The sequence below is a fragment of the Sinohyriopsis cumingii genome, chromosome 14, assembly GCF_028554795.1.
Source record: "Sinohyriopsis cumingii isolate HCF-2022 chromosome 14, ASM2855479v2, whole genome shotgun sequence".
NCBI lineage: Eukaryota > Metazoa > Mollusca > Bivalvia > Unionida > Unionidae > Sinohyriopsis > Sinohyriopsis cumingii.
This window is the reverse complement of record NC_142974.1, coordinates 61,929,424-61,957,147: the sequence shown is the minus strand read 5'-3', so window position 1 is coordinate 61,957,147 and position 27,724 is coordinate 61,929,424. Positions and strand designations below refer to the sequence as shown.

The window sequence follows — 27,724 nt, the reverse complement described above, 5'->3', positions numbered from 1 at the left end:
TAAATTAACCTAAACCACTTTGAATGTCGACCGTAACTTGTATTTACACGGCATCATGCGCGGAAGAAAATACCAACTGAACCGGGATTTCAGACAGCAGATGAACTTGATTCATTGAACTTCATGAGCACAATCAAACAAATGCAACAGTGAAAAAGTGGAACTATGAAAAATCGAGAATGTTAGATTTGCGGAGGATTTATTCCGAATTATTGTCTGCTAATAAAGGATTCATGTCAGTTGCTGTGTCAGGGATGCCCACGCAGCACGCGTCCAAATGTGAAGTTGCGTCGTGCTGAAAGACATAACACTGTGCAATAATTTATCTTATGTCATGTAAAGAAGCTGCTTAAATTATAGTATTTAAAATTTTCTTCATTTTGTAAGAGCTCAAGAAATTAATTCTGGTTTGAAAGACAAGATGACGGTAAAACTCAGAAGACGTAGCTGTACAGTACCGTTGGTGTTTGAGACATCATAAAAAAGGTAACTGCGTTAACTTCGCTTTTTGTTTGGTAATATGTTGGAGATCATCTTTTGCAGATCTTCTTTGAGCTTGGAGTAGCTTTTACATTCTAAACATTTTTATTTGCACTTATCTGCTTAACATGTATTGCTGGGATATCATATAGAATATGAAGTCAGTATAATGGTACTATATTTTAAATATTTGAATGATAAATTACGGATAAATGATATAATGATAAACTACAAAATAAATAATTTGCCCATTATCCAAAATATGTTAATTAAAACAAACATTGAATGTAAATTCAGATATAATGAGCAGTTGTAAGAAGTCAGAAATAACATTTTATCAATTGAACCAGTTATGTGTTATCATCATCAATTGTAAAATAAACACATGGAGACAAGTATGCTTAAATTCTAAAATGAACACACACACACACACACACACACACACACACACACACACATGGTATTTTAATTTAATACAGAAAAGGTGACATTGATATATGCAGACCAATAATTTTTTTCTTTTTCAGATACAAATTAAAAAGCCTAATTCTGAGAGTTTCACCTACAACATTCATGATGGAAAAGGGCCACTAATTAAGAGCTGACATATGTGGAAGAAAAATACCATCCATGTTGAAAAGGGCTAGAGGTAATGTGAGAAAACATAATTTATCAATCTGAATTAACATTATTGTTGCTATTTTATCTCAACTGGTCAAAAGGCTAAGTGGGTTTATGTAATGGTCCAGAGTGTGTTATTTATTTCACATCCCCTTCTGTCTTTCAACAGTAAGAAATTAGCTACTTTGGAGTCCATAGTTCTGATCAATTTGTTTATATAAAACTTGGTTTTGGGCTTAAATCAACATCTTGGATAAATCTAATAATGAGCAAAATCCAAGTGTTTTTTTTTTTTTTTTTTTTTTTTTTTTTTATTAACCCCGTAATAGGTTGACCACTGGGTCGGGGAACCATCCCAGGATCACCTTACAATCAAACATTTCTGGTTATCAGATAATCTAGGGATAATAAATATAATCTACAGAGAAAGTAAAAAAGAAAAACACACACACACACACACGCATATACACATGCATATGGCCAAAATCTAGGTGACATGGCTTTTGTGATATTACAGTATTTTGTTCCTGTTTACCCTCAAGTCAGAGACAAGTTAAATGTTCATTGTTGAGGTCCATTTTTGAAGAAATTGGTCCTCTTTTTTATTTACCTTGGCAGTGTAATTTTCAATGTTCTTATGCATTGTAACTATTTGCTTAAAAGCAAAAATAGAAGGATTTTTCATATTGAATCTGCAAGTATAAATATAATATTTTGCCAAAATAAGCAGAAAATTATCCAAACTGTCCAGTTGTTCACTTCCTAAAAATGTTTCTTTTTTGGACAGATGTACAATATTTGGGCAAAAAGGTGCAAAAACTTCATCAAAACGGTACCAAAACTGTGAAGTAATACATGTACTGCAGTCATAAAAGAGATGCTCAATACTTTCAGTTTCACTCTTACAGAAAGTACATTTGTTGTCATCAAATATGTTAATTCTTTTAAGAATATCATTAGTAGCGATTATTCTATGGATTAATTTAAAGTTAAAAGAGATCAACTTGGTATCCTTGGTACAGCATTTTGCCCGGCTATATATATCAGACCACTTCTCACTACTTATATTTTTATTTAATACTTGCATCCAAGTTTCTTGCTTCGCAGTGTGTTGCCTTTTAGCTTCCTGTCAAAGATCTTTGTAAATAAACTTGAGTGAATCTTGTTTTCGCAAGTTCGTTATTTTATCATCCTGCTTATCAAAATTATTATGTACTAGGTGGTTTTTTATGGCATCTTTCCATGCTTTAGGAATTCAGCAAAATCCAAGTATATACACGAGGTGATCATGTATAAGATTAGTTGAGTTCTTTTAACCAACCTAAAAGCCATACTTCCACAATATAGACTAAAATCATTAAGTTGTCCTCGAAGTTTGATGAGTGTTAACCATTAATAATAATAAAGTGATCTTTCACCTGACTGAGCATGTTACCACCGCATGCAGTATTTATGCATATAGTGCAGTTTTTACTAAATTTAGAATACATGCTTATATAAATGAGATCTAGATTGAAGAAGTGAAGATGCATACAAATACACGAGGTTATAACCACTACTGCTGATTCAAGTTTGATCATACTTGGCCATTGGGCTTCTATAGTCAAGCTTCACAATGATGCTTATTATGAGTGTGATAAAGGTATGTTAATGAAGTGACCTTGCATCTGATTGGCAGAGTTTCTTACGACTTGCACAACAGTGTTTATGGTCAAATTTAGATCTGACTTGTTTAATTATTTGCTTGTATGTCTGAGGCTGTAAGCAAATTCTATGCAAATAATGTGGTGGTTCTACATCTCACTCGCCATTCTTGCTACTGCTCTTAAAACTATTTCTCATTAATTTTATCAGACTTGGTAAATAGATTTATCTCATCAAGATATAGCAAAGGAGCAATTTTGTAAAAAAAATATTCATTCATATTAAACTCAAATTCTGCATCTGATTGGTTGACCTTGCAAATACTATAAGGGCTCTATTTCTGACAAAAAGATTATTTTGATCTAATGTAGCAGAAATGCTTATATGATCAAAACATCTAACATATTTGATAACAAATAAGAAATAGTTTTTCATGTAAATTTGATAAACATTGATAAATCGGTTCATATCATTAAAAGCTTGGAAGAGTTTGATTACATGCGAGACCTTCACATATTAATCATGCTTTATTTAGAGAATTATTTTTGTCAGGATTTAGTAAAATAGGTAAAATCAATATGGACTGGTTTTGTTATGTACAGCAACACTAGTTGTTTACTGAGTACTGAGGGAATTGGAGTAAGGCAAGGGTACATTGTAGTAGGTAACCTGGTTGACTTGATAACAGGATTGTAACACAAACATTTTTATCAGGAGTCTATCATACATACCATTGATTCACTGCAGATCCTGCCCCCATTAGTTACCTTTTAATACATAAAGCATTTGGGTTTTTTATGTCACAAATCCCATAGGGATTAAAATTAACATCATAGGTCTCACTGGATAATTTTGTATTTTGACATACACCTAATTTTTAAGGTAGAAGGCATGAACCTAATTATCACAAGCCTAGCATTTCTAAATTCACACATAAGCTAAATCTATAATGTGGTTTAGATTTACTTTGAGTTAGGCATGGAAATAGGTTGGCTTGTTAGTGACAGCCTGTCACAGTTAGATGAGCATTGGAGATCAAATGCTTGATCTGCAAATGAGCTGCTGACCTTGATGTGTGTCTGCTACAGAGGCAAATATAAAAAAATCTAGATGGTTGAGGGTTGATGAAAAAAGTATGCTAATTTGTTATAGTACTAGTGAACTTTATTCATGCATAAGCCACATACTGATTCTTTTAGCTGCCTTGTCACAGAAAAATATTGAAAATAGCTATTTCTTGTCAAAAATGAATGTAAAATTTAGGAGATGGTGGCAGTGATGGTTCAGTATAGAAATCAATAGCTGCATCAGGAATTAACCTGATTACTGCAGTCAAAATCTCACATGTATGCTTTCTACAAAAATCATTAGTTTGTTTTTGTTAGTATCTTCAGTGTAAAATTATTCTCATTTTTCTGTAATTGGTCATTGTCGGATGAAAATTCACCAGATAAACTGTCCAGTGAGACCATAAAATACACAATTAGAAAATAAAATAAATTTATTCTAGAAAGAAATATTGCATGCAACTCTGTGACACAAATGAAATTAATGAGAAAACACTTAAACAAATGGCTAACATTACTCATCTGGCTTATATAACTTAACAGTTGGCCATTTCACTGTGGAGTAGTCAGGTATATCTAGTATTGTAAGAACAGAGCCTAAACAGTAATCTCAAAACTTTTATCAGATCAATTGCATACTTAGGTTTGGAAAGTATTACATGGGAATTATGTTAATTTTTAAAGATCAAAATGTACCTGCATGTTTTGACCCTACCAGAACCAAACTAAAAGCTCAAATGTGTGCAGTGCTTTTTGCTCGTCACAACATAATTGGGATTATAACTGCTAACCCTACCCTCTAGCACACATTTAAGATCTTTAGAGTTTTTAAATACAGCCTTCTAATTATATAAGTTTCATTACATTGGTTAATAATTAGTCACATGTGATGATACTTGTAACTAATCAAACCACAGCCACTGAGAGCAGACTAAGCACTGATATTTATGTGGTACAGTGGCAATATACAGTCCGTCTGCTGCACATTTAGTTACCTGCCCATTAAACTGACAACACATGAAACAAACTGGACAATTCTGAAAGCCTTGAATTTGACTTTATTTATCTGTATGGTAGAACAGAACATGAGTTGAAAAGCTTTTAATGAAAGACCTTGATATCAAACCTAATAATAACTGCAGGAGTTATATTATGGATAATTAACCATTCTCTCAGTTTCAAACTGGGCATTCCATCCCATGGGGTTCTAAATGTAAACCAAGTGTAACTGATATCCTAATGAACTGTAAAGACCATAGCAGCACAACAGCAGGGGGCCAGATATGTGCAGATCCAGGAATCATAGACCAGTTTCAAACTGATAATGAGCCACATAAAAATGACACATCTGCTAGAACTTATGTGATGAAGATAACTTAAACTGCATTATTATTAATCCTCCTCCTCCACATCATCATAATTGAGATGCATCATATATGTTTTATTGTAAAATAGTTTATGCAACATAATTCAGTGAAGACCTTTACTGCCAATTTACCAGTGAACCATTTGTTTCAATGAACATATTTTATGTTGTAACAAGGAGCATCATTTAAACATTATGATACACTTATCATACCTGTATATGAAATCTTAATACTAACACTTATACTTGCAATACTACTACTAATAAAAACACCTGCATTGATAATTTGATTATGTTCAATTGGACTTGTATCTAAATGATCACCAGCTGTATGAAAAGACATGTTTTAATATATAGATATTGGATGGAATACTAGTTACCACAATTGAATAGTCATATGATAAATGATATATTATTATTTTAAACAATTTATATTTGCAGTGAAACATACTTTTACATTATCTTCCCATAAATTTCATGTATAGAGCAGTATACTCTGCATTCATTAAATTACTGAAATGGTTAATAATACAACAACAAATACTGCAACTTCCAGAACCACAAAAATCAAAAGATATAAACAAAAACTTCCCTACATGTATCAACAGTTGTCACTTTATAGACAGAACCATGAAGATTTAGGACAGGATGTTAACAAATTAGGTATTCAAGTTAAAAAGAAAAAAATACCAAGTAAGCTTACTACCAAAAAAATCAAACATTAACAGTGAATTTTAGTACATTCCCAGGAAACAGAATATATCATTTTTCTTAACTTGATCTGATACATCTTAAATCAATAGAAAATGATTCGTATTGTATGACTAAAATATTATGTAAACAAAAATTCCATCACTTTTTTCAGATGCAACATGCATACCCCAACCCATCCTTCTTGATCATAAAGTATACCAGCATTCCACTATAAGATGGGGAGCTGTAGTTGCTCAGTGGTTAGCTTTCTGGACCTGTGAAATAAGGTAGGTTCAAATTCTACCATCGGACCAACCTGGGTTAGCTACCATGGTGCATCCTTGGGCAAGGCACTATACTTAAAGTGCCTTGGCACTAAATAACTTACTTGTGTTGCTTTACCATAAAAAGCCAAACCAAACACAAAACAACAACTTTAAAATATGAGTTGTGTCACTACTAAGTAAAGGAAAATCATACTGAAGAAATGTTTTTGTTAATACAATTTAATGGATCTAAAAATCTCTTTCTTCTGCAGGAGTTTAAAATGTTAAATTAAAAAGGTCATGGTACACATTGCTTTGTTCGTACACATCAGGCTCCGTATCACATATCCAGCTAAAATTTTCAGTAGAGTCTGAATAAAAAATATTTTAATCTGGATGGTAATATTCTTTCTCCATTCATATATTACACCAGCAAGATTGATCCAGATAAGATTACATTTTACTATAACACTGATGATGAGTATGCCTCATAACAACTGACAAATGTGGAGAGAATGGAGTTAAAATGAACTCTGATTTCTTTTCAGCCATAACACAAGATGATCATTTATTATGAAAAAACCTGAATAAAGTTGGAGTTCATAACCATGACAGTCTTGATATAATATAAATTCAATATATTATTGTTGTCTTGAGGTATAGTTCTGTATATTACAATCTCACACAAGATCAGGGTATATTTTAGTACCATACAGTTAGTTCAGGATTGTATTAATACCTATTCTGGTGAATGAAAACTGAATAAGTTTTACTATTTTGGAACCAGTTGCAATAAAGTTCACTACACAAGAGAAAATATGACTTTACTGTAATATCTAAAATGTAAAATCTGCAAACAGAATACTCGCTTGACTTTACACTTCAACTATATCATAATATTTATTTGAAATGAATTTATACAAATGGCATTAAATTGGGTTTCAGGCTGGTAATGACAATGGTCACACTGACTTAGACCCAGGGTGGGCAACCTTGTGACCAATTGCCACAAGTGGCAAATTGGCCATGTAAGTTTGGCTCAGTTGTGGCATCGTATGATGTTTTTCACTTCTCATTCGCCACACCTGTGGCTACATTGAAAAATAGTTTGCCCACCTCAGACTTAGACAACTAGTAAATTATGAAAGAAAAATGTCATTAAATTATGCTTTTCTGGATTGCTAGATTAATAAGTTATTGTTGACTTGAAGTTAGAATATTATGTCAGTGAAGATAACACTCACAGTGACTTTGACATTTTGAGCTTTTTGTGAAGACATTGGAATTATGTGTGTGAAGTGCTAGATTAAGTGTGTGTGTGTGATTTGGATTTGTTACATTACAAAAAAATGTAATGTAATTTAAAAAATTACTAGTTTAAAAAAACCTCAATCATATCATGGATTAAGTAATGATTAAATTGTATTGCAAAGATCAACTCAGCAAGGATAACACTCACAATGACTTGGGTATTCTATATCCCTAAGAACATTTTTGGACCTATACTGTATAAGAAATTGAATCATGTATTGCAGCATAAGAAAAATTTCTCAGGCATGGAATTAGAGTCTTAAATACAGAAAATCAGTACATACACGTGTTGGTATGTGAAGATAACACTCACTTGACAATATAGCCAAGTTCTTATAACAAATGATATAACTATATGTAGTTTGCTTGTAAAATAAGTTAGGAATGAATATTAATTATATAATTTAGAATAGAGAAAAGCACATTAAATTCCATCAATAAATATTTTGTGCTTAAATAAAATCTTAAACAAAAATGTACAAGTCCAAAATATTTTGTTTTAGTGCTATGTCTTACTACCCAAATAATGGCCATGTATATGTGTTCCAATGTCAATTGTCATCGGAATGAGTAGTCCAAGTTTCAGGAATAGCTCACACACTTGGCAGCCTATATCGACACTCTTCCACTAATTTATGTGTAATTAATATACTTGCAGTGCTGTCTTTATCCTGGTGGAGTGAAAATATGACACTAGCAAATGGACACATTTTCATGTTCCATTGACATACATTTGAATTTGTTGCAATGCAATGGTAGTCGAGGTACGCCAAAGTTTGTTTAAGTAGGTTCATGTGGGGAATATGTTTCTTGAATGAAACAAAACATTGCTTACAGTTCCAATAGGCAAAACATATTTTTATTTGTTTCCTTAAAGAATAATGTTTCAGCTTAACCCGATTTTGGCATTCCTGACTTTCATCGCTTTCCAGCCAACTGAAATGTGGGCCAACAAAACTTGAAAACAGGTCCGGTTCTTTTGTGAGAATTTGAATTTATTAGAGAAAAGACATCAGGATAAGTGAAGTCTGACAAAAACATTATAACTTTACTTTGTAGAAATGCATTGTTATTGGTTACCAGTTGTGTGTGATATTTCAGAAAATTTGACTTTCATTACACTGTTAGTCGACATCAAAACGCTCCACACAGCACCCTTCGTTAGGCAGTAAGACCCATCAGCCCCCCAACAAATATATTGGGTGATGTGTCTTATGTTATCGGACTAGTCCAAAATATTGCTTAAAGTTTCTAAACTATATACAGAATAGTAAGAAACAACTTAAAAAAAATAAATAACTTTTAAAAAAGCTCATAGTAATTGCAATATTAGTTAGAAAGCTGCTGAGCTGTCTTCATACATGCAGCCCACAACACCTTATATACTTATGACATATTGCATAAAAACCCCAGCTTGTTAGAACCTTTAAACAAACATGGGACTTAGTATCGCAAAAGTACATTTAGTAAATCTGCACAATAATTATATTTAAAAAATTACCAACTTAATAGTTTACACATTAGTACCTAATGATTTTATAGCCAAGAAGAAAAAAAGTTGATTTCTAGTGGTACATGCCATGTTTACTGCTGCTGCTCATAGCAAGAGTTCGAAACCTGTGTTAAGCTATGCACTTTTACAGTATGATCGAGATACACCACATGACAAGATTAGTCAGCATGTGTTTGTATCAAGTGAAATAAAACAGAGAAAATCAAAACTTAAACACAGTGACATACAGAAACTTAATATTGGTATAAACACATTGAGAGTAGTGAAGTGGGACGATATAGCGTCAATGGGACTTACCATTAAAAACCACCCTGGGACGATATAGCGTCAATGGGAAATTTAACATTGTGGAAACCCCTGGGATGATATAGCATCAAGGGGAATTTAACATGGGAATATGGGACTGTTTAGCGTCAAGGGGAATTGAACAGGGTGGGACTGTATAGCGTCAAGGGGAATTTAACATGGGCAAAAAAAAAAAAAAATCTTGGGCCTGTTGAGCGTCAAGGGGAAATGGAGCAGGGTCGGGACCCTATTTTAATAAGGTCCCGACCTGATGGGTCTATGGAAATGGAACAGGCGAAAATTGAAACAGGGAGGGGTCTCTATTTTTTATTTTTTTTAAAACAAAAAAAAAAATAAAAAAAGGGTAGGCAGTGAAAGTCAAGATCTTTTCGAGACCTATGAGTGGCCCTGAAAAGGGCCTTTGGGTTTATGTTAATATGCCCTTAACATAAAGGGCATCTGTGACTTCTTCTTGTCCTTAGGCTTCGTCTGACTGCAGGACCATAGACTAAAACTCTTTTGAGACATCCTTGCCTCTCCACATAGATCCTACGTATCCATAGGCTGGTATCTGTCCTATGGACAACTGTCCACTTGGATCGGACGTACATCGGTATGTCTGTCCTGAACATCATCGAAGACACAAGCATAGAAGATTGAACGTTGGTCCACATGTTGAGGCGCCGAGAACAGGTGAAGGAATGCAGTGAACTACACTTATTTATAGGGAGAGGAAGGATTGAAACGGAGTTCACTGACCAATCCAAACACGCCCACATCCAATCCGAAGAGAGCAGTCTGTGACGTCATGTGGTCTATATAGATTTGCTAGCACCTGTGTGCAGTCAATTCATGCGACAGTTTTTCAACATGACGGAAACTCAGAAAACGATAAATTGGGGTGCACCAGCTGTGGAGACTACCCAAGGGAAACCGGACTTACTTTCAGAAGAGGTGAATTGGGATTTTGTGGATTTTCTTACCTCGCAAGAATTTGTTCCGGAACCTTCGTCACCTTCTCCTTCATTACCACACGTGGAGAAATTTAGACAGAGACAGAAAGAAGAATTGGAGAAATTTATACAACAGCAAAAGGAAGCGGAACAAGCTTTTCTCCTACAGCAACAGCAGCAAAAAGAAGAGGTAAGAAAAAAACAAGAAGAAGAAGAAGCAGCAGCAAAGAAACAAGGGTGTGAAAATCAAATGGTCACGGTACTGTTAGACATTTTAGCGGAGTTAAGAAGTCTGAAACAAATGTTATCAGACTTCTTTATTACGACCAAAGAGAATACGACCTTCCCGAGCTAAACACTCCAACCCTGTGACTAAGCCTCCCGTGCCACCCTTAGTGATTTCAACCAAATCATCATCATCAACACTACGCAGTCCAGAAGTAGGCCTTGGCCGTGGCAAAGGCTTAAGGCAGTTAAAGTTGATTGCTTAAACTCACCCCTACACCAAAAAAGGCCCTTTTCAGGGCCACCCACGTCTGTCGAAAAGAGATAGACTTTCAATTGCCAACATCCATTCAAACTATAAAAAAAAAACATTTTACCTCTGTAGTACGTGTGTATGAGTGTGTGAGTGTAGGTTCTTATTTTAAAATCAAAACCCAAAGACACTTACCTTTTAATACCTAATTTATTCTTTTATAAATATTTACAATCCAATTCACAATTCACAACAGAGCACTTTAAAAAGTTCATAAACTTCTTCTGTCTCATTGTTCACTCTCTGAGTTTTTTGAATTTCTTCACCACCACAGTCTTTTCCTCCTATTCCTCCTCACTTTCTTCTCTTCTTCTTTTCTTCTCCTGTTTCTTTTTCTTCACCTGTTTTCTTCCTCTTCTTCCTCTGAAGAATCCCTCTCTTCTTCTGACTCCTTGTTTCTTTTTTGGGAAATCTGGAGACCAGTGTCCTTTTTCTTGACAATAATAACAGGTATCTTGACTTTTGTCTTTTCTAGCCCCTTTTTTTCTTTTTTGACGGTCTGGACACTCTGAAGACCAATGCCCTTTCTTCTGACAGATATAGCAAGTATCTTGACTTTTATCTTGAAAGGAAGGAGAGTAGTCCCTCGGCTGGTCTGAAGAGAATTTTTGGATGACCCCTCGCAAAGCTCTGATGAAACGTTCGATCTGGGTAGTCTCTTCCATCGTTGTGCTCGGTTTGAGAGTGAAATGAATAGTGAAAGGACAAGACACATACCCTTTTATATACGCTGGTCTGCTATGACTATAAATTAGTCCATGGTGTTTAAACTTTAGTCATTTGAGTTTTTGCTATCAAGATGAAACGATCCAATTCATTTGAGAAGAAGGAAGAAGAAAGTAAGAGGCAGAAACGTGCTTTATCGCCTCGTACCAGGGCTGAAGTCTTGGCACAAATTCATGCCAGTGATTTTGAAGAGGACATGAGTGAACCAGAATCCAAACCCTCTAAACAAAGTTCACCACCCTTAGTCAACCGTGAAAAGTACTATTCCATTCAAGAGACGGAAGAGCATCCCTCTAGAAAATTTAGAACTACAGCTTACAAATACACGGTGAAGTTTAAAGATTTCAAGTCCGAAGTACTGTTAGAGAAAGCAGAAGGGTTCATCACCGAGATGTGGATTGAAATGCTCAGCATGTTTGGCCTCTCCACCCTGTCTGAGCGAAGGACAAGAACGAGTGCATTGTTCAACTGGTCTGCGCACGTTTGTCAGCCCTGCCTGTTACCAACAACATTTGAAGATGCAAGGTTCACAGAAGAAATGTGCTTGTCAGCTGCTGAGATTGTGCCCTACCTGTGGACAAGGCATACTTACCAATAATGCCAAGGCACACCTGTGTCGAGGGAAGAAAAAATGTCACATTTGCTGCCACATCGTGGACTTGGAACACGAATGCTATGTGCAAAAATACCAACCCCAACCAGAGAAAGAGATCGGTCACAAGAAGAAAGGCAATTTCATCTTTTTCGATTTTGAATGCATGCAAGAGACTGGTATTCACATTCCTAATTTCTGCGTGGCTCATCGAGCGTGCGAGAAGTGCATTCAAGAACCTATTTTCAGTCATTGCCTTCACTGCAGCAAGATTTCTGGAGGACGTGAAAAAATCTTTCGAGGACCGAACACGCTAGCTGATTTCGCTCGATGGGTCTTACACCCCATCGACAAGACGTGGATCCAAGAGGACATCGAACATTACGGAGATTGTCATCGTCATGCCACAGTGATGGCTCACAATTTCTCCGGATACGATGGACAGTTTCTTCACAGATACTATACAGAACATGGCATCGAACGTCCTAAAGTCACTTTGAATGGAGCCAAAATCATTTTCATGCAAGTGGGACAAGTACAGTTTAAAGATTCGATGAGTTACTTAGCCATGCCTTTGAGTCGAATGCCTAAAACGTTTGGAATGACAGAAATGGCTAAAGGGTGCTTTCCACACTTTTTCAATACGGAAGCCAATCAACACACCGTTCTACCCCATTTGCCTGAGGCTCACTATTACGACCCTGACAACATGCGTACCGAACAACGAGAAGCTTTCTACGCTTGGTACCAGGCTCACGCCTCTGACCCTTTCGACTTTCAGGAAGAAATGCTAAAGTATTGTCGTTCCGACGTGGACATTTTACGGTGTTGCTGTGGAAAATTTCGAGAACTGTTCATGGAACACGGAGGGGTCGATCCTTTCAAAGAAGCTTGCACCATTGCCAAAGCATGTTCCTTAGTGTACCGGCAATGATTCATGCCTGAAAACACCGTGGCTGTCATCAGTCCTCAAATGACCAACTATGTCAAACGTCAATACTCGGTCAAAGCCCTACGCTGGTTACATTACTTGTGTGACAAGGAAGACAAATGGATTCAGCATGCCCGCAACGGAGGGGGTGAAAAGACCATCAGAATGCATTCGGTCGATGGTTGGGACTTAGAAAACCCCAAGATTGTGTACGAGTTTAAAGGTTGCTTATTTCACGGATGCCCCGTCTGTTACCCTGACCGTGGCACTAAAAATCAGTTTTTACAATGAACCATGGAAGACTTGTACCAGGCCACATGTCAGCAACGCCTAAAGTTAGAACAGGAAGGATACTAAGTGGTGGAAATGTGGGAACACGAGTACCATCACCGTTTGAAAACCGATCCAGAGTTTAAACACCTCGTGGAAAGTTACCAGTTCATGGACCCCCTGAACACGAGGGATAGTTTGTACGGAGGAAGGACCAATGCCACCAGTTTGCTGTACCAAGCCGACGAAGAGAAAGGAGAAGAAATCAAATACTTGGACGTGTGTTCACTGTATCCCTACGTGTGCAAATATTGTCGCTTTCCTGCAGGGCACCCACAATTGTTGACGGAACACATCGATTTGAAAAACATTCGACAATATGAAGGCTTGATCAAATGTAAAGTTTTGGCTCCCACTGACTTGTACCATCCCGTTCTACCTCACCATTGTCAAGACAAACTGATGTTTCCTTTGTGCCGTACTTGTGCTGAAACGTGCAACCAAGACCAGCCTTGTCAGCACACCCAGGAAGAACGGGCCTTGACGGGGACGTGGGTCAGCGTAGAATTGTTCAAAGCTCTGGACATGGGATACCAACTGTTAGAAGTGTATGAAATTTTTCACTTTCCCAAGACAGAACAATACAACAAGGGTGACCCCACTCAGAAAGGCATTTTGGCAGACTACGTGGATGCCTTTTTGAAACTAAAGCAAGAAGCCAGTGGTTATCCGTCCTGGTATCACACTCCCGAAGACCAAAAGACATTCAAAGAGAAATACTGGGCACAAGAAGGCATTACTTTAGATCACATCGAGAAAAACAAAGGCAGGCGATCGTTTGCCAAAGTGATGTTAAATTGCTTGTGGGGTAAAATGGCACAACGACCGTGTTTACCCAAGAATATTTGACAGAACCTTCCTGCTACTTCCAGATGATTCACAACAAAACTAAATTCATCAAACACGTGGACGTCGTTCGCGAAGATTTGATCTTAGTCAATTACGAAGAAGATCTGGACTTTGTAGAAGCCGATCCTTTTGGAAATGTCATCATTGCAGCTTACGTGACAGCTCATGCTCGCTTAAAACTGTACGAAGCTTTAGAACTGTTAGGGGAACGCGTCCTGTACTTTGACACGGATAGTTGCATCTACATCGATCACCCGAGTCAACAGCACTCTAACATCGAAGGAGACCGTTTAGGAGCCTGGACAGACGAGCATTCTGACGACAAGATTCTAAGTTTCACCAGTGGCGGTCTTAAAAATTACGGCTACGAATACTGGGACAAACAAGGAGAAGTGCACACGAAGTGTACAGTGAAAGGATTGACTCTGAATTATCGTACCAGTCGAGTGGTGAACTTTGGCGTATTGAAAGAAGCTTTGCAGTCTAGAGAAGATGAACACTTTAAAGTGACCACCTATCAACCGAACAAGATTGTACGTTTACCCACTCACCACATCGTCAGTCGACCCTTGGAAAAAGTCTGTCAAATCGTGTATCAGAAGCGAGTGCGGCTTCCCAATCACTTTATATTGCCATATGGACATGTCGGTATAAAACATTGGTTGTAAGTGGATAGCCACTCACCAGAAGCATGACTACGCCACAGCAAGAATCAAGTGAGAAACCTGATGAGAACTCCAAGTTCAAACCCTACCATTTTCCAGTCTTCTTACCTGACTATTGTGATTGTGCCCGTCGATTGGACACATTTCAGAAATAGTTTACGGATAGGGAAGGATTACCTTCTTCGCATGTTTTAGCTAGAACAGGATTTGTCTACTTGGGACCTGAGTCAGGATTGGGATACGAAGTACAGTGTTTCGCTTGTGGACTGAAGCTACGAATGAATCTATGTATCTATAAAGGTTCAGCTATTCTGGAACACACTCGATGGTCTTTGCACTGCCCTTACCTTTCTGTGGCCTTTCCACCCATTACACTACGGTACAATTATGACGGTACCTTAGAGACAGTACCTTCAAAAACTAGATATAAAAAAGGAACGATGTACAAGCTTGAGACTGCATTGTGACTAGTATAAAAAGGGACTATGGTCAAGGTCGATAGTTCATTGTGACTACCAAGACCAAGCGAACAAGATGAATCCTTTCAGAGAAACACAAAACAAGTTCAGAAAGGCACAATTCAAGTTTGGGGCTTCTGAAGTGGAATGTGATTGTGAGCCTTGCGATGGGAACGATGCTGTACGCTGTGACCTTAGCGATGCCGTAAAGCATCATGAGAACTTTGTTCTCACTACCCCTCTCATGGAAAGTGATGCTGTGCCTGTCAAACCTGAGGGATGCGAAAGCGATGCTGCTCGTCCTCTTGGACACTTTACTGGGTTTCATTTTAAATGTGGATGTTCACCTTCACGTCTACCCCCCTACGGATGTCATCCAGACTTGAGCAAACTCCTGTCCATGTCACCCAGTCCTCATCGAAACGAACCTGTGAAAGACGAATATTCGTTCCCTGTGTGTTTGTCGGAATACTGCGACTTTGAAAATCGTCTTCAATCATTCAAAGGAAAATGGCCTAAGTATCTGGGAGGACCGATCCCCAAAGAATTAGCCAGAGCCAGATTTTTCTACTTGCACGAAGGGGATAAAGTCAAGTGCTTCAGTTGCGGTGTGTCACTTCACCACTGGGAACCACAAGATTCGGCCTATCTAGAACATGCTCGTTGGTCACCGAATTGTCATTACTTACCCTTAGTGGGACCGAGAAATTGAAGTAACTTACCATGTCGTTAAAGAAGAAACCAGATTGGTTAGGAGTCAAATGTTGGACATCATCGAGACCAGTATTTAAACTTCATTTCAAAAACGATATTGAATCATTACCTAAAGAACTGCAAGAGAAGATTTACAAGGAAGTTTGGCAGGGGCTTGCCAGAGTGAAATCTCAATGGATAACTGTAGAACTTTTATTCCGAGAAATTCACAAGAGATAAGTGAAAAAAGTCAACCAGTGTGTTAGATTTCTCTGGGTCAAGGGTGCATTCATACTATTATATCGCTTTAGACCGTTTACATCAAAAGAGTTCAATGAGATTCTTGAACGTTACCCTGAATGGCAGTGGTCTGAAATTACTTACTATGTGGATTACTTTTGCTCTAGGAGAAGATTGTGAATTGTACGTTTTAAGTGATGATCTTGGTAATATAAGATTTTAGTCTTAGGGGGATGTTTTCCTTCAGGTCTGCGCTTTAACTATAAGAACCTACAGTATTCATCATTCAGACCGTGTGATCGACGAGAGAATCTAATCCGAAACCGGCTAAGCAATGAAATTATCTAAATTACACTAATAAATACTTACATAAAATATATATATATCAAATTTGGACCAATGGCGAAGACAAGGATTCGGTCTCCCCGAACTCTCCATTTATGAGAGGCGAGTGTGATCGACGAGGGAATCTAATCCGAATCTAGCCAAAAGTATTACAAAATAAATACACTCACAAAACAAGTACCAAATTCTGAACAATAGAAAAACTCATTTTATCAAAACTAGCCCACTGACTGATAAAACTCTACAAACAAATATCATTAAATTAAAAAACACCTAGTTCAAATACCAGGAAGAAATATACAGGGGGTGGGTGGTGGGAAAAACAAAACAAACCTTCTCCACTTCTCCTAACTTAATACTCACCTAACACCCTAACTAACAGCTCCAAAAGTCTATCTTCTACATAGGTGACAGCTAAGACAAAAACTAGGTATAACCATATAGTCCCAAAATAGAATGTAAAAGGTGGTCGCAAGAATAGACCATCAGGGATCCCCCGTATTAAGACCCTAAACTTACACATATAAGGTAGTCAAAAAAACCCAACGACTATCGGGCCCGGCGGCACAATGCTGCAAATATAACAAATATATAGAATACCACCCCAAAAATTACTTGTATAAGGTAGTCAAAAAAAACCAGTGACTATAGGGCCAGCAGCACAAGGCTGCAACCAAAATTTACAACTAGATAATTAGGACCCAAAAACAATTACTCAGTAAGATGGAAAAAACACCAACTCCATCCAGGGCCAGCAGCACAAGGCTGCAAAACCAATCGACAAATACTGTCACCTAAAAGCTAACATCGACCTCAATAGACTCTATCTCTCTTAAAAAACAGCACAGAGTTTTTATGATTCAAAATTCCAAAGACGGAAATTTAGAACAAAAATACCCTGGATCGGAAAAACCCTGCTAACCTGTGGCAAGACAACTCCGCCCGAGCCTGACCACTTTCGCCCTTTGCGACGGACAGACATCAAAACACATACGTGCAGTGCACGCATCATAAATTAAAAATACGGACTAGATCGGGTCCAATCCCACTAGTCGCTAATCAATGCAAATGAATGACAGAGTGTGTGCTGGGTCCAATCCCACTCAAACAAAACATAGGCCTTACAATCAGATCGATGTGTACACAAAAGTACCTTGACCTGACGGCCCAATCAATTAGTGTTCTGTGAACACAGATATGCCTGGAGGAAGTGGCTCCATTCCTTCCTCCAAGGAGTAATCAGTTAGGTGCCTGTGGCATCATAAACCAGTGGTACATGCTCAATGCGAAGCGCACGCCACTATAATTCAACTCAACAACAACAACAATCGTTCAGACCATTCCACGGAATAAACAAAGAAGATGGAGGTGACAAAATTATTCAATCTATTAAGAGATATCTATTTTTGGATAATGGATGTTGAATATGTCGTAGGAAGAATAGAAAAGGTATGGAGTGATGGAAATAGGCAAGACTTGTTAACTATTCAAGTCAAAGGACTAAAGGTGGCCGGAGATCTCATCGCAGGGATGATAGAAGAAGAAGTCAACAAGTCAAGCGGATTTACTGACCCACCTTATGTCAGAGTGGGAAGTTTGAAGGAAGCACTGGACCATGTCATCCAAGTCGGGTGCTTCCTGGAAAAAGTATTGTATTGGATGGAGTGGTGATACGTAAAATGAGGGTTCGACCAGTTGACAAAAATGGAAGAAGTAATGAGGAAAGTGCTGACGGAAGAGGTAAAGAACATCAAAGAAAAGTGGTCTAAGGAAAGAAAAGAAGAAGAAAATAGAAAGAGAAAAAAAAGCTTTGAGAAACTCAACAATAACTGGATAAGAATACAGGAGAAATTCCGAGTGATAGGTCATCCTGACTGGATGCCTGAGTCAGAAATAAAGAAGAAGATGAAAGGAATATTGGTAAAAGTTAGAAGATGGTTGAAGAAGTGGAAGAGTTAGAAGAAGAAGAAACCCAAAGGCCCTTTTCAGGGCCACTCATAGGTCTCGAAAAGATCTTGACTTTCATTGCCTACCCTTTTTTTTTTCTTTTTTTTTTGTTTTAAAAAAAATAAAAAATAGAGACCCCTCCCTGTTTCAATATTCGCCTGTTTCATTTCCATAGACCCATCAGGTCGGGACCTTATTAAAATAGGGTCCTGACCCTGTTCCATTTCCCCTTGATGCTCAACAGGCCCAAGATTTTTTTTTTTTTTTTTTTTTGCCCATGTTAAATTCCCCTTGACGCTGTACAGTCCCACCCTGTTCAATTCCCCTTGACGCTAAACAGTCCCATATTCCCATGTTAAATTCCCCTTGACGCTATATCGTCCCAAGGGTTTCCATAATGTTAAATTTCCCATTGACGCTATATCGTCCCAGGGTGGTTTTTAATGGTAAGTCCCATTGATGCTATATCATCCCACTTCACTACTATTGAGTATATATTTATAAATCTGAAATGGTTAATTAAAAATAGTTATTAGTCAAATTAACAAGGATGCCAGTTACTAGCTTTGATACTCTGTTTTTGTTAACTGAAAACATGTAGACTCAAGCCACATCTATAATGATAATTTCTGGCACTTTCAAGGCTGATATAGCCCTTTCATTAAAACCTGCAAACATTTTTGACAATTTTATCTGCACACATTGCTGTACATTTTATACACATCTGACTTGCCAGTATTTCTCCCAGCCATTGAGCTACCATTGGCAGAAGAGATCTTTTTGCGAAAAATATTTCCAAATCAAATCCTGTTTGGTTACTTGTAAATCGACATGGAATAGCACAACCCTAGCACAAATATTACTATCCCTACTTCGTGGAGACATTGAGGCTATGACATTGTAGCTACTCAACCTTCTGTCCTATGACCATTTTGAATTTTGCGCTAGATATGGCTGTTACCAAATACCGGTGTCTAAACAGTACATAGGTGCTTTCTGGAAAGATTTGCATGCAGTAAGATTGCACATCAGATCCACAATATTTCCATCAATATCAACACAGATTGGAGGGGGGCCTTTGAAATTGTTTCTACATATTTAAACAGGTTTTCAATGAATTGTTGTTTTTTGTTTTTATTAGCAGGTATTTATACATTTATAAAATGAGTGTCCTGTATCACAATATGTATCAATCTTCCTGCAAAAAAGTTTCCCTTGTTTTTTTGCTCCCAAGTTACTCCCATTTTATTCTTGATAAAAGTAGCTACCCCTCCCCTTACATCTCCTTATAATCATTCACAATTATAACCCCATTTAATTTTTCCTCATATGAAGTTATTAGTTCTTTAGTCAACTTATTATGTGTTTCTTGTATGAAAATCATATCATAATTTGTCTTGTTGTTTAGTTTAATTATTTTTTCCCTATTTATTCAGTTTAAATTTGCTGAGGCTATATGGAAGTTTTTTATATCCATTTTCGCCTCTCCACCAGGTTGTCGCATTTTTGGTTATACATTAAGTATTATTAGTTTTAATTTAGAATTGAAATATCACCTAGGGGATCAAATAGTAATTTATTAGTCAACATGTAGACCCACTCCATGACCTTCTTGAATCTGTAACCCAGAAATTCCGATTAACTATGCATCTTTTAGAATCATACAATACATTATATAAAATATGGTAATGTATGCCTTAAAACAATACTGCATTTTAATCCAAGTTTCCAATTTTGCAAGAAGTTGTCCCGCACATGCAAAATCATCTGCTACCCAATATGTAAACTTGTCGCCAGAACATAAATTCTCAAAAAATTCCCCAGCGTATAGTCTGTTTCTAAATTCTTTAGTAATTTTCCCCCATCAACAAGACGCAAACACATTGCATCCTATTTCATTGTTGTTTCTCTTCCACATAATAGCTTATTTTTTATAAAATGTTAAACTTTACTAATCTTTTTTCAAGATCACTTTAGTTTGCAAAAATATATCTTGTCATTTATTGGCATTCTACATTGAATTTTGTAAACTAGCTATAAACCTGACCTAATTACTCAACTTAATTGCTGACAGAAACAGTCTACAGTAAATGTATTTCATTTCTATAGCTCGATGGATAAACATTACATCTTTTAAAGCTGTGCACAGAATAGGCCGACATATCACGAGTCAGGAAAACATGGGGGTGGTATCCCCTGTGTCCAAAATTAATATCATTTTGAATAGAATATTCTAGTGACAATTGCCTCTTTTCAAATGGTAAGCATTGCTTTTTTTTATTTTCGTCAATCTGTCAAATTTGGTATGCATTTTGCTTTAATATTTGAGATGGAAACCTTAGGTGCATAGAAATGTCAGACAGCATTGTACATCATGGATGGTGTCCAACATACTTTTATGATGATAAAACAAAATCCCATTGTTTTAGTTATGGCCACTGATTTAAAAAATATTCATCCAAGCTAAATATAATAATAATAATAATGAGGACTTTGTATAGCGCCTAATCTTTAGAAGCTCTAAGCGCTTTGCAACATTAGACAACATAAAAACATACACAATGATATGATTACAAAAACAAACACCATGAAATTAGAAAACATAAAAAACATGCTGAGAATATTTAAGGTAGTTAACATTATTAAGTCATTAAGTTTGTTTTTGCAGTCAGAATAAGTAGTTTTGATAGCACTCTTGAATGGGATCACTGCGTCTTTGTGTCTAAGTTCAGTGGGCAATTCATTCCATGTTGCTGGGCCCTGGTATGCAAAAGAATGCTGTCCATGTGACTCTGTTTTCATAGTGAGAATAATGAGTATATGATTGTCGGAAGAGGAGTGTAAGTATCTTGCTTGTGTGTACACATAGGTGAGGTCGGATAGGTATGTTGGACTAGAGTCTGTCAGTGAAACGTAGCACAGAGAACTAATGTTGTGTTTGATTCTGGATCGAATGGATAGCCAGTGTTGGGTACAGAGCAGCGGGGAGGTGTGCTCTGATTGTGGTACTCTGAGTATGATCCAAGCAGCTATGTTTTGAACTTTTTGAAGTCTCTGCAGTAGATATTAAGATGAACCAGACAGAATTGAGTTACCATAGTCCAGTCTTGAAAGTAGTAATGAACACACAAGTGTTTTAGTGGCATCAACTGAAAGATATCTGAGAATGGAGCTGATGCGTCTCAGCTCAAGATATGCAGCCTTGCATATGTTCATGACATGTTGGTGCAATGTGAGAGTACTGTCCAGAGTAACACCTAGGTTTTGTACTGATTGTGTGAATTTAATGTTGGTGTTGCTGATATTTATTGTGTGAGGTAAAGGACGTGAATGAGAAAGTCTTTGTGTTGTAATCAGAATGGCCTCAGTTTTATCATCATTCATCTGCAGCTTGTTACAAGTCATCCATGATTTCACATCAGAAATGCACATCTCTACACCTTGGATGGTAGCATCAACTTCAGTTGGGTGGCTAGATTTGTATATTTGGGTGTCATCAGTGTACAACTGGTGAGACACTGGATGATGATCTATGACACTTGAGAGCAGCTGAGTGTATAGAGTGTAGAGAACAGGTCCAAGAACAGACCCCTGTGCAACACCACAACATAGATCAACTGGGCTGGAGTGTAATCTATTTGCAGACACAATTTGTGTCCTGTGGCAAGGGCGATATGCAGATTGTACATTGCTAAAAAGACTGTTTGAATTCAGACAAGATGCAAGCTGGGATTGAACAACCTTTTGTAAGATTTTTTATATGAATTGGAGATTAGAAACCGGGCAGTAGTTCTTTAAATCCTTATGGTGTAGTGTTAGTTTCTTCAGCAGAGGTTTTACAATGGGAGTTTTGAAAAATGATGGAAATTATGCTGATGAGAGAGAGGTATTAATAACATCAGTTAGTGAAGGCAATACTGGATCTAAGCACTCAAGCAGCAGTAATGTTGGAATTGGATCAAGTTCACATGACTTTGGTGCACTCTAGGATGATTACTTAAAAATGCATTTATTGGTGGTGAGAGACTAAATACATGACTTGATACTTGTGTTTAGCATTAATTGGAAAGCTGAAGATTAGTAATCTTTTGACATACATATCTTAATTGTACCATTTAATTTACAAAATTCAATGTAATTTGCATTGGTAAAATGTGTAGCACAAGAAAAGTCATTATGAATCAGAGATAAATCATATCTTTGTTTTGTCTGGAGCTTGACTAATTTATTGCAGATTTCTGTACACTATTTTGTCTTTAATCCAGGATTATTCACTGCATTCGGATGCATTTCATGGTGAAAATTCACCAGCTGGATTTAAAAGTGGTGAATATTGCTAGCGATTGTTCTGCAAACCCAGTATGTCACAAGGAGTCAGTGTATTCAAGGACTCATACAGTATTTACAAGTTCTCATTGACATTTCAGATGAAAATGAAGAACTGAAATGGAGAGTATTTTGCAGACTCCAAGATTTCCTCTTATCCTGCTGGTATGTTCTATTTAGTTTATCTGGTCTCTTTTTATTTTTTATCAATTGCTTTTATACCATGCCACAATTGGAAATTCTTTATCAAAAGTATGTATAAATTTCATCATTTTTCTGTCTGTTTAATAAGATGTGTTTAAGAGTACTTACTTACTCATGATGCTGTATATATGAGATTAGATGTTTTGTTAAAAAAGAATGCATTTTGTGATATATTGTATCACTGCTTTATATACAGTGGTCATTGCAACCAGTATGCATTTTGTTTACATGCCAAAAAATCCAGTCTGATTTCTTTGTTTCTTTTTTACTGCAATTAAGGAGTAGTGATAATCTTTATACTCTTAGCTGCATCCAGAAGGACAACACCATCACCATCCCCATCCACTCTGGAGTGGAGAATATAAAGATTTCTCTCTGCCAGTTCCTCTGCAAGTAGTAAGTATTGAGGATGGAAAAAAAATGTACATTATAGAATAATGAAACAAATACTACAGGTGTTGACTTTTATATAATCTCTTATTTCATTTACAGCTCTCTAAATACGAGTAGGTCAATTATACACTGTATTTATGAATTTAATTCTCATCTAAGGTAGTAGAACTGTTTTATGTTTGACAAAATGTTGGGTAATTTGTGGCCATACACTAAAAACACATTTTATAGCATTTAAAAATGCTTATGTTCAATGCACGTAAAACTCATTGGTTTGTTGTCACTTCAGTTGATAATAGTCTTGTCATCTTGTAGACATTTTGAATGTTAGTGTTCAATGCTAAGGTCATATACATTGATTCAACATCAAAATTTGTTTGCAAAATGGAAGATTATGACATGAAAGCACAAGCTCTTGTAGCTTAGATACTGTTATTTCAGAACATTGTGAGATGTTAATTAATTAAATTATAGGTCATAAAACATACTGTTCAAGACTTATTTGTGCAAATAAACAATGAATTGTTTTTCATTGATGTGTCGACTGTTCATGATTCCATTGGTTTTTTTTATTTTTCTTTCTGATGTATACCATTGTCTTGTGTAAGTCAGACGCCTAAACCATCTACATTGAATGCAGACTTTACAGACACCAGCAGTGAAACAACATATCCAGGGAATAAAAAAATAAAGGATTATGGGAAAAGTTTTCATATAAACTGTACAAAAACCATGTATTTCATTCCATAAATATATTTCATTGTTAAACCCATGTTCACTGTACAGATCTTTTTAAGGAGTTTATAATAATGATCTTGATCTTTCAAAACTAATTTCATCACAAATCTGTTACAGATTTCCAGTTCAATGTACTTATGAAACTGGACACAAATATTGAGAATTTGTTGGAGCAGCTGGCCCTCCAAGTTCATACACAAGGCCCAGACACAGAATATAGAGAAGAAATTCTTGCAATGCCATGTGATTCAGTGGAGGAACTAGAGGGCCTTTGCCAGAGGTTGGAGGAGAATCCCAAACTCTCCAAGAAGATGGTAAATTGGGGCTTTATTTTCTATTTAAAAAAAAACTGTTATAACCTTTATTTGCTGTTGTGAACCTCAAAATAATTTATGCAAGTTCTGCAGTGCCTGTATAATTATTTTTGGGGGTGGGGTGAACATGTAGTGGTCGGCTGTTTTGTCTTACGGATGTAGGCCAAAACATGTTTAGAGATGAACATGTAACAGGTATTTTACTACATATACACTATTACATATTATGTGGCTACTTTAATTCAATACTTGAGTGAATGTCATTTATGAAGTTAATAGATTCACGGTGGTTAATTTGGTTTATAATTGCTATTAGTACATTGTGTTGCATAGTTAATGTTATCAAATTTTTTTCAAGTTAGAGAAATTAAATTTGCTTGCAAAACCATGGCAAAAAATAACTATATACAAGCATATTTTGTCACATCGATCATGAAATACTACTACTAATAATAATATCAAAATCAAAAAATAGTAATATTATTATTATTATTATTTTCAGATATGCTACTTGAGCTCCCTTGGCAGGTTTACAATTGGGGATAGTGTCTGCAGGATGATGAAAAAGCTTAAAACAAAAAGACTGGCCAGAGTATAGTCCAAAGGGACGTAAAGGGAAAAAAGCATTTCAAGAGCTTGTGATATGTCAGGTTTTGATAAGTAAGTATGGCTTGATTTAAATTGTGTTTTTCATGTGACTTGCCAGAGATTTTTAAATGAATTGATAAAGTAACTTGAGACCACATTTCAAAGTACATGTTTTAAAAATATTCCATTGATTATTGCTGGCATTTAGAAAAATGCAATGCATCCTTTGTTGTGAAACTTTTTTAAAACATTGTATTACTCTTGCAGAAGCCTGCTTGAAAACTAATGGCAAAGCAAAGGCAAATGGAATGGAAGAGACCATATCAGAGACCCTTAAATATGCACCCAACCAACGCAGAATGATAAAAAACAAGGTAATCCAAATGACTCTTATTTCATCAATATTGGATTCAGTTTCGTCTTTTAAAGCATAGTATTTGCAAAGCGGATGCATTTCTAAACTGATAACAAAATCAGCTTATCCTATTGCCCAGGACTATCAAAGCTAGAGTCCAGCTAACTACAATATGCATATATCTTGTCTGATCGGACAAGTGCCTCCATTTGGAATTTTTATTCACATGAAATATTTGGATGAAATAAATTCATCTTTGTGCAAATTGATTGCACTATCCACTTGCCAGAAATGACAAGTAAGTGCAAAGTTATCTTGTATCATGGCTTAACGATAGTAAGGGAAGCACAAGTGCAGTGAAGAAAATTTCATACATTTTTATAATGCTGATTAACATGACTTCTGCATATGTAACTAGTGCTGAGATGATATGACTTTATTTAAGCATTACAATTTTGTTTTAATTTGCAGGTGCCTGAGCAGAAGAAGTAATAGATAAACTTTACAGTGGAGTTGGAGACTGATTCTGATTCATAATCTTAATTAAATCTAGAAAATAAACATTAAAGTCATATTAAAATATCTGTTGTATTGTTTCCTTCTTTCATTTTTCTCTTAAAAACAAATGTCTGAACCTTTAGTCTGTAAATTCAGTGGATTCCTTATCAGCCCATCTACTTTTACTTTACACCATGCTACTTTAAAAAAAAAATGAATTATCCCCATTGGGGTAGGTCCCCCTAACCCCCCACCCTACTTTGTCAACTTACCTGCCACATTTAAATCTAATGGAAGGCCCTGCTGTAAAGCCTGTTAGTAAAACTACCCAACAAGAGGATTTCATACATTTGCAACTCCTAGGTGGATGGTAATGTTTTCATTTTTGTAATGTAGATTTGGACATTCTTGCCACCAGTATGGAATATGTGTTTCAGAAACACAAGCAGCTTTCATCAGATTTGCATAAAGGTTTTATATGTTGTGAGTATGTTGTAGGAAGTTTTTTTAAATAACATCATATGAGATGATGCCAGTGGAAATGGCAGAAAAGTGTCTGTATTGTTCACCAACTACACCTTGTTCTTACAAAATGTGGCTGTTACACATTCCCATGATGATGTCACTGACAGCCATCAGTGAGGAATGCCCCAACAAGCATAATACAAATTGCTTCCATTGTAATTGTTACAATTCCATTCTGACCACTCCAGTGTCCTAGTGGTTAGAGTGTCCGCCTCAGAAGCGGGAGGTCATGGGTTCAAACCCCAGCCAAGTCATACCAAAGACTTACAAAAATGGTATTAACAGCTACCTCGCTAGACGCTCAGCATTAAGAGGTTAGTGTTAGGACTGATCGGCCTGGTGTCAGGATAATGTGACTGGGTGCAACATCATACTACATGTTTGCAGCATGATGCCCCAGTGCTATACATCACTATAAACTGCCACACTGCAGACATCGTAGCAATATGACTGAAAAATTATTCAAGCTACGTTAAAAATCCAATCACACACACACAATTCCATTCTACGATCCAGAACCAACACTAATTCCGTACTACAGTTCTTGCATTTCAATCCAATTTTGCTTTTGAAATGTAGTGCCACTCAATTCATAATGAACCCATTGATTTCAAACACTCGCAAATACATATTATTCCTGTCTACAACTGAAAAATATCTATATAAAAAAACGTGTAACTGTGTTTTATGCAAGGGCATGGAGATGCACAAAAACTTGCACCTGAAGCTTGAATAAATCCCCGACTGTGGATAAGACTTTACCCATCGATTACCCCAGCTTGGGGATAAATTCCGACCGTGGCGATTTATTATATTTCCTATGACTGCTCCAGCTTGAGGGCAAAATCCAAGCACATCCCTAAAAAGATAACAAGTATAGCGGCTCTTTACCTTCTGTAAATGCCACTTGAGCTTCCTGATGCTGTTGTATCTGCCATTTGACAGAATCACGAATGTGGATATATTTCTTAATTGCCTCTAGTTGTTGAGTTAGTTTAGCTGTATGAAATTCCTTTGTGCAGACTCGCTCATTATTAATATTACAACAGTGATTTAATTACACATTACCTGTCAGCACACCGATGATAAGTCAGTTATTTTATAACACACCAACAAGCTTGCCCCTTGCACCCCCCCCCCCTTTTTTTTTTATTTGGGCACCTGTGGACATGAATCTGCAAGACTCAAATTGTCATTTTTAATATAAGATCTCAACATTTTTAAGGCCTTAATTTTAAAGACATCCTTAAAACCCCCAAAAGGTTATCAA

At 36.5% G+C, this 27,724-nt stretch overlaps 2 long non-coding RNA genes across 2 annotated transcripts; both read left to right on the top strand.

Moving 5' to 3' along the window:
- Positions 1-323: 323 nt before the first annotated feature.
- LOC149783974 (uncharacterized) lies at positions 324-22,960 on the top strand. Its single transcript, XR_016414088.1, has 4 exons — positions 324-486; positions 1,008-1,129; positions 6,044-6,158; positions 22,941-22,960. It is a non-coding gene; the product is annotated as an uncharacterized LOC149783974 (long non-coding RNA).
- Positions 22,960-26,013, top strand: LOC149783973 (uncharacterized). Its single transcript, XR_016414087.1, has 5 exons — positions 22,960-23,004; positions 24,292-24,488; positions 24,991-25,148; positions 25,344-25,450; positions 25,903-26,013. It is a non-coding gene; the product is annotated as an uncharacterized LOC149783973 (long non-coding RNA).
- The last annotated feature ends 1,711 nt before the right edge of the window (positions 26,014-27,724 follow it).